The sequence below is a fragment of the Rattus norvegicus genome, chromosome 1 (assembly GCF_036323735.1).
Source record: "Rattus norvegicus strain BN/NHsdMcwi chromosome 1, GRCr8, whole genome shotgun sequence".
Lineage (NCBI taxonomy): Eukaryota > Metazoa > Chordata > Mammalia > Rodentia > Muridae > Rattus > Rattus norvegicus.
In genome coordinates this window covers 252433009-252442187 of record NC_086019.1, presented here as the reverse complement: position 1 = coordinate 252442187, position 9179 = coordinate 252433009, and positions in this window count along the sequence as shown.

Sequence of the window (9179 nt, the reverse complement as noted above, 5' to 3'; positions counted from 1 at the left end):
TGTGTGTGTATGTGTGTGTATGTGTGTGTGTTTGTGTGTGTGCTTGTGTGTGTATGTGTGTGTATGTGTATGTGTGTGTATGTGTGTATGTGTGTGTGTTCGTGCATGTGGATGTATGTGTGTGTGTATGTGTGTGTGTCCGTGTTTACTTGCGAGCATGTGAGCATGATCACATACCATGGGGCACATATGACGACCTCAGATATTGAACCTCACTTTCCATTCAGTTGGGGTTGAGATCTCTTGTTCATTGTTGCAGGTGTGAGGTCTGAGGCGTCTGGGATTTTCCTGTCTCAGCCTCCCATTTTGTTGTGGAATAGCTGGTGCCATAGATGCTTTTGGTAGGTTCTGGGATGCAAACTTGGATCCTTACACTTTTGCAGCCAGTGCTTTATCCACTGAGCTGTCCCTTCAGCTTCAAGAGAAACACTGTCTTAAATTGAGTGTTTAGCTAGCCATCAAGCCTAGACAGCTCAATGCTTCAGATAAAAGTTTGTACAGGAATTGAGCTGAGTAGCAGAATGTCTGCCTCTCGCACATGTGGCTCTGAGTTCAATCGCCAGTTCTGTCACACAGATATGAAAAAAATTTTAAATTTCAGGTGGATAGTAAAGGAGTGAGCCTTGCTTTCTTTATCTCCACGAGAAAGTTAACAATTTCCGATATCATGAATATAATAACATTGAGGATTGGGAAGCAGAAAACCTTCACCATTTAATGCTTCAAACACTGAATGGTAAATTGTTCAAATGAGTGAATATCTTTTAAATTAGTCAGGGGAGAAATTCAGAAAAAGCCTTGACATTTTAAAAGATAACAATACACAAAATCTAGCTTTTCTTTTAAGGTGTTGGGGAGATCCCCAGCCTCAGGCATGCTAGGTTAAACACTGAATCATGTAGCTACCTTTCCCAGCCCAGAATATAGGAATTTTATGAAATAGTCGTGACTGGTTCAAACTGTCTGCATTTTAATTATACATGTAACACTAAAACTTTTGGATAATTATACACATAATAATAAAGCCATTGGGTAATCTGAATTAATTGTTTATAAATCAATGAAGAAGAGAGAGGGAGGTAAGAGAAGAGAAAAGGAGGGTAAGACAAAGACCAGCAGCAGTTTTAAGAGGAAGGCAGACTTCCAGAAAGTGACGGGAGTGGGAGTGAGAAGGAGAGGCAGGGAAACCAGAGGCGTGAAGATGGATTCCAGAAAGCTCCAACTCTCCCTGCGCTCTGACTCCCCGCTGACCTCGCTGTTACAAGGACTCATAGCTGGCCCACAGTCTAAAGAATTCCTCCTCCGTTAAGCTGGCCATAATGCTTGCAGTGGGTTTAGTCCTCGAGTTGCTAAAGAGGTGACTTAGAAGGGAGGAGTGAGGGCTGAAGGGAGAGGAGGAGCGGAGTTCCAATGTGGGTAGCGATGAGGCGGAACTCAGCCCCCCGGAACTCAGCAGTCTGAGAGCAAAAGAGCCCAAGTAACAGCGAGGTCAGCGGATAGTCACAGCACAGGGAGAACTGGAGCTTTCTGAAATCCATCTTGACACCAAAACTCCATAGTTCGTTTGGTACTTGTTCTCTGAACTAAAGTGCCCACCTTCCTCCGTAAACCCCCCTGCCAGACAAAACAGACATCTCTGTACCGATCCAACCCCTTGGCAGACGCTGCATCTACCCTGTCCAGAGATGCTGCAATATGAGCTCGTATCCAACCAGAGCACTTTGCTTATTCAGCAGAAAGAGCTCTGGGACACCGACCTGACAGTCTGCACCGTTAGCGACACGAAACCTCCAACCTTCCAGCCGTGCTACCTTTGCAGACAGGTTTGATGTTCATCACACCTAAATGGGCGGGGTAACACGAAGTTTCTATCCGTCTGAGGGCACTGCTGCTTAGAGAGACTGAGTCTCTCTCTCTCTCTCTCTCTCTCTCTCTCTCTCTCTCTCTCTCCTTTATGTGCATTGGTGCTTTGCTTGCATAGATGTCTGTGTGAAGGTGTTGGATGTCCTGGAAGTGGAACCACAGACAGTTGTGAACTTTCATGTGGGTGCTGGGAATTGAACCCTAGGTCCTCTGGAAGAGCAGCCAGTGCTCTGAACTGCTGAGCCAGCTCTCCAGCCCTGAGACCTTCTCGGGGTTGGTGGAATAATAGATTCCAGTACTTAGTATGATGCCAGGCATATCCTGTCCTAAGTCAGAGGAGTAAGGAAGCTAAGATTTGATCTCAGCTAGAGACTTGTCAGATGGCTTTGCAACCTCTCCAAAAAGGAATCTGGGACTGCAGCCACATCCATAACCTGTTCTGGCCACTGTCAGGCAGGGCCATGGGTTGTCCTTAAAGGACTAGAAATGGGACCCAGAAAAACCTAGAACCTTCCTTAAAGAACAGTCCAGGCAAGTCTGGGGAGACTTGGCACCCCAGTAACCAACCTGCGTCTCTGGCCAACACCAGAGGGTGCTGATAACCTCTGAAACCAGCCACAAGGAGTTGGGCACCCTCCTTAAGCCCACTAGAGGGCACTGACAGGGATTGGTGCCATTCACAAGATGCTGAACAGATGATGTCACTGATAGAGCCAAGATATGGCTCCATCCTCACCAAGAGGACCACCAAGGGTGGCTGTGGAGGAGGTGGGCAGAACAGTTGGCCCCAACAAGTCTTCTGGAGATGACACCAATCTCCTGGTTTTGATGATGAGTAAGTTGTTTTGTATTCCTGAGCCTCACTTTTCTCATCTGCAAAATGGAGCTACAACAATTTGGGATTGTAGAATTGCTAAGAACCTTCTAGAATGCTTAGAATACTGTCTGGAATTTTAAGAAGTTGAACTACGGCTTATTACCAAAACAAAAAACAACCAAACAAAACTCACCATGTCTCTATACCAGAGAAATCCTTGGAGTGTATTTGAACCCAAAAGAACCCATAAAGATATTCTGTGTGGTAGCTCCTTTGTGGAGGCTGTGTTTGTCCCAGATAGTCACATATATAGTCATATACGCATATGCTCATAACCCCCGCAGGGTCTGTGTGAGGAGGGTGTGTGTGTTACACAAACATCACACACAGCATTGAACACAAACTGGAGACAGGCAGAGTACAGAGCTGGAAGATCTACTTTGATTCATAATGTCCAAGACCTGTCCTTCTGAGCTCTGTCTGCACTCAGAAAACAATATGGAGGAACAGGACAGAAATTTATAAAATAAAAAAGGAAACAGTGGACTCTGATGGGGGCAAATGCTGCTGTCCGGCTTCTCTACCACGGTCTACACTGGGTTGGTTGAGCCCTTCCAGCGCCAACATTCTCTTCTTTAGTAGGTAAATAGGAGAATACCACAGAAATCAGAAATGTAGGAGAGAGGGCTGGAGAGATGGCTCAGTGGTTAAGAGCACTGATTGCTTTTCCAGAGGTCCTGAGTTCAATTCCCAGCAACCACATGGTGGCTCACAACCATCTGTAATGGCATCCGATGCTTTCTTCTGGTGTGTGTGGAGATGGCAATAGTGTACTCATAAATAAAATAAATCTTGAAAATTAAAAAAAAAAAGAAATGTAGGAGAGAAACTACAGTTTCTGGGTCATGTCTCCAGTTATGAATTCTTTTACCACAGTGTGCTGCTGGCCTTTTAAGACCCTGAGAGAAAGTTGACTAGAACAAGACAGAATTTCAGAGCTGAGGAGAGATAAGCTTTGGTGATTTGCAGCTGAAATTGGCTGCATCTGGAGATGTATAACAGATCTAAGTGATCTCAGGCCTGGAGGGGACCTTAAGGTCAACTAACCTAGCAGCACCTTTGACCTTTGAGCCCTCTGTGAGAGGCTCACCAAGTGACCAGTGACTGTAAGACACACCCATGCCAAGCCTGGATCTACCAGTAGCCGTTGGAGGGGATGAGTTTCTAGTTACTCTATGTAGACTGGGAACTAATCTGTGTTGCTCCCCAAGAATTTACTCTCAAGCTGGCCCAAGGAGACTTTGTGTACCTTTTCTTAGGGACTGAAACCATGTATGAACTAGTGGGTGAGTCTCATATATGACCTTAATCATTTATGTTTGCGTTATATTGTGTAATATTGTTACTTGAAATCCTAGAATTAAATGCAAGTGTTGGACACTCCTTATTTCAAAGATATTCTTTACAACTCCCTTTGAGACACATTAAGTAAAAGGTAAAAGATTCGTGTGTTCTAAAGGAAACCAGGATACTAAGTGCATTTGTGTAAAAAACAAAAATTCCATTGATGAATTGAAGTGCTTGATTTTGAAGAAGAGAAGAGAATCTCTTCTCTACCCCTGGGGTAGAAAGCTCTCTGCACACAACTGTCTGAGAACCTCGTGTTCACACAGAGTGAATTCCACTCAGACTTTAGCACAGCAAAAGGTTCTTCACTCATTTGTTAACTGCAAGCAGCCGGCGGTCTGTCTAGGTCCATCCAAAGCGAGGTGTTGGCATGAGTATCTAATTTGATCTAAAAGTCAAATTCTGCCCAGTCGATCTGTTCACATAACAAAGAAGACATCAGAAATATTCTCTATGGCATTGAATGCACTCAGGGTCATTGCATATTTTACTGTGGGTCTTGAGTAATGACTTAATTTCTCTGAACCTCAAAGTATATAAAGAAAGGATACTTACCTCACAAGGTAATTCTGAGAACAGGAGAGGATCTCTCTGTCTCTGTCTCTGTCTCTGTCTCTGTCTCTGTTTCTCTGTCTCTGTCTCTCTGTCTCTGTCTCTCTCTCTTACACACACACACACACACACACACACACACACACACACACACACACACACACACCACCTGACACATAGTGGAAAGTCTCTCTGCTATCACTTTCCCAGGGATGACTTTGACTTTGTGTTACAATGTGAGACAGAGTAGCCAGGGATTGTGAATGCTAGTTGATGAATGACAGAGCCAAGCCACACACTGAAACTGCAGCCAGAGCCAAGCCTGGTTTCTTGCCCCACCAGGCAAGCTTGCTGTCTCCCTCCATGCAGTATTTCAGTAAGCAGCAGGAGGTGGTGGGCAGTAACACTACTCAGGGAGTCTGTGAGGGCTGAGCAACACCTAAGTCTTAGCCCTTCCTCCGCAGCATCCCATTCCTAAAGCACAGTCTGGCGGTGGTGGGAGTGCAGATCCCACTGCAGCTCTACACATGCCTAACATCTCTCAGACTCCCAAAAACTCCATAGCTATGACCACCCACCACCACCACCACCACCACCACCACCACCATCACCACCACCACCACCACCACCACCACCATCACACCCACAGCCACCATCACTATCACCACCATCACCACCCATAATCACCATCACCATCACCACCATCACCACCACCACCATCACCACCCACAGCCACCATCACCACCATCACCACCACCACCGCCACCACCACCATCACCATCACCACCACCACCATCACCACCATCACCACCCACAACCACCATCACCACCACCACCATCACCACCCACAGCCACCATCACCACCATCACCACCATCACCATCACCACCACTATCACCACTACCACCATCACCATCACCACCACTATCACTATCACCACCACCATCACCACTGTGGCTAACTAACCAGTTTTACAACTGAACATACATGTGAATAAAGTTGGTTTTAAATTCCATGCTCATTTAAAATAATGAAGATTAGAGTAAAATAACCCTAAAATACTAAGTAGTAAGGGTCATGTGGCATTTCTGGTGCAGGGCAAACAAGCTAATGCAATAGGCTATATAAAATTTGTGTAGTTGTGGCATGATGGGCCACGCCTGTAATCCAGCACTTGGGAAGTTGAGGCAGGAGGATCTTGAGTTTGAAGCTGGTGTGTATTTAATACCAATTAAAAATCACCAAACATGGACTAGAATTATGCTAATTTAGTAGGTTACCCTAACCAATTTGAAGTGCTTTTAAATGTAAATTACTCTGGTTGCAATTTTGGAAAATTTCAAATTCAAGTCTTCAGTTCTCATCTCCCATGCCCCCAGAACCTTACTGGACAGCACTGATATAGAATATTTCTATTTGGCCAGGCAGAGTGGCGCATACCTTTAAGTCCAGCACTCAAGAGATAGGTGGATTTCTTGAGTTCAAGGACAGCCTGCTCTACACAGAGAGTTCCAGAACAGCTACAGCTACACAGTGAGAGCCAGAGAGAAAGAGAGAGAGAGAGAGAGAGAGAGAGAGAGACAGACAGACAGACAGACAGACAGACACAGAGACAGACACAGAGACAGACACAGAGAGAGACACACACATACACAGAGAGAGACACATACACATACACACAGAGAGAAACAGAGAGAGACAGACAGACAGACAGAGACACAGAGAGGCACACACAGAGAGATATTTCTATCGAGAATGTTCTTTTGGACACTGTTCTAGAACTTTCTTCAGCAGCACTCCTTGCAACAGCCCCAAACTATAAACTCACCTGGCTGCCTGTCAGTAGAGGAATGGTAAATTTATTGTGGTATGTCAAACACTCTGAAATTGTTTGAATGAACTACCTGTTACATGCTGCAATAGGAATACACCTGGCAAATAAAAGCCGGGCACAATAAGAACGCATACAGGCAATTCCTTCAAGGCCATGTGCTCCAACAGTGAAGCCCCTCAACAAGCCGGGGCTCTGGAAGGCTGTAGTCACCGTGGGATGTGAGGGGGTTGGGATTTGCGGGTACTGGCCCTATTGTTTTTCTGCCTTGCTATTAGTGGTTTACTATATCTTCTTTATAACCGCCCCCCCCCACCCGCCGCCATGTGTGTCTCTGTTTTCACATCCTGCTTTTTAATCTGGCACCTACAGTTCAGGGAGGGGGAAAGCATTCTTTCAATACAGTCAATGTGCTTTTGAGGTCACTGCTCTCATCGGGACTCCTTCTCAGCACATCCTGCCCTCCCGGTGAACACGTGGCACCGCACCCCGGATTCCTACCTCTGCTCTGCGCTGGCCTGGCTCTGCGCCTCGGTGGTGACAGTCAGTACAGCTGGCTCTTCCAGTCCCTCAGTTGGCCAGGCCCTCAGGGCTTGCTGGTGCGCTCCGCGCTCAGCCGACTTTGGCAGCCCTGGAGCCCGCCCTCTGGTATCTATGGCTGGAGGACCCTAGGATCCAGCCTCTCCAATGCAGAGCTGGACAGAGGCGGGGCATAAACGGTGTCCACTCACAGACACTACGTCCTTCTAGGTCCCTGGAATTGGGAAGGGGTGCCCCGGGAAATCCCCTCTGGGACTCTGAACCCTGAAATCAAGAAGTAAGCAGACTAGGGAGGGCCTCGATTCTGAATCTTCTTGCCTTGGCAAACAAGCGTCAGCCCCCACCCTGAGGAGATGCTTGGCCACTAACAGGCCTGTCTCTTGGTACCCCACCATCACCACCTCAGCCAGCAGAGAAGTAGATTTCCCTATCCTATCCTTTTCTCTTTCAGAGACTAGCTAAAGAGGACTGGGTCCCAGGACTTTTCTGCATCTGTTTGTGTCTCTTCCCCTCAGCTCTGCCCTCAGTGGGTTTACCAGTCGTGGCTCAGTTGGGGCAGGAGCCTGCTGGGTAGATTCCTGAACCCTGGAGACCAGATTCTCAGCGTGTACAGCAGCAGGCCCTGGCCCGCCACTTTTATCTGGGCCATCCCTTTAATTTTTCCAAACCAAAGCGATTGGCAGCTGAGTGTTTGTGGCCATCTGCTGATTTGTACGTTTTCTATTTGTGCATTTTCGCTGTAGATTCTAGAAGAGAATCTGAGTGATCCATTCAAGGGGAAACTGACCTGCCCCCAATCTGCTCCAGGAAGGTACTGCTTGTGGTGTTAGTTTTGAGGTTAGACTAGGGACAGCCTATTTCTCATCTGCGAGATCAGGCTCTGCAGGAACCTGATCTGACTGGCCAGTAAGAACTTATCCCTCCTCCTCCCACCCCTGCCTACTCACCTCCTAAGCCCCAGGGTGGCATAAGTCACTGTGGGGTATTTATACACAGATTTAGGGATCCTGCCCACCCAGCCAGAAGCCAGCTAGAAATGACCATTTATCCTTCTCTCTAACTTAGCGAGGGACAGTAGAGCCCCAGAGAGACGGCTTAAGGGCTCTTGGGTAGTGAGAAGGCTGGAGGGGGTGCACTGGGTGGGATTCCTCTAGGCTTGCAGGACAATCTTATAGAGCAGCTGTTTTAGAAAGATCTCCTCACCCCACCCCTGGTGTGTGTGTGTGTGTGGGGGTGTTAAATGACGCTGAACTGGTCAAAGATTTTTCACTCTGATGTTCCTGGCTCTGGAACCCCAGCAATGACGGAAATCCTTTAACGAAGTAGTGGGAGCTATTTATTTTTGGAGTATACAGGCTCCCAGAGTGGGACAGGGGGCTGGAAGGGCTGGTCCAGGCTAGCTTTAAGTATCTTAAGACACGCAAACCACAAGGAAGTCAGCACACGGGCCCAGCTGTGCTTCCTCTTTGGGGGTTGCATTCCTCTTGGAACCTAAGGATGCAGACTCAGGGGAGACTCACCCGGACAGGAGGAAGCAGCCCAAGAAGGTGAGGATCTGGTGCTGGGAGCATTGAGAATCTGCAGCCCAGCAGGATGCCAGACGGTGTCTTGGGAGGGGGAGCAGCTACCTAGGAAACCCCAAGAGAGCCAGGGCTATTGCTCCTAGGGACCTCAGTTCCTCCAGTGCAGGCTCCGTCCTGGGGTGGAGCAGGCTGAGCCTGACTCACATATCACTATCCTCACCCAGTAAGTGTGGAGGAATCCCATTACTTTCCAAACCCCGCTTCCTTATTTTCAAATCCTCCCCCACCCTCTGTGTGATGTCAAAGTCATCACCAAGGTTCCTTGCCTACCCTGAGCTGTAGGGAGAAGTGTGATGTCTAAGGGCAGAGAGTTCCCTGGCAGCACGGTGCCTTAGAGGACAGAAGGCAGAACTGGGTACCAGTGTTTTGAGATGAGCTGCCACGTGCCCTGCCCTAGCAAGGGTAAGCCAAGAGGCCCCCTCTGCATTTCCCTTACAGACAATACTAAAGACACAGCTTGACACCCCCAGGGCCACCTGCATGGCTGTGGAGCACCCAAAAAAGAGTTGGTGAAGGAGTCTATGCATAGCCCTCTCATAGCCCATGAATCTTACTATAATTTCTACATCAGTGATGCTAGCTTGGGC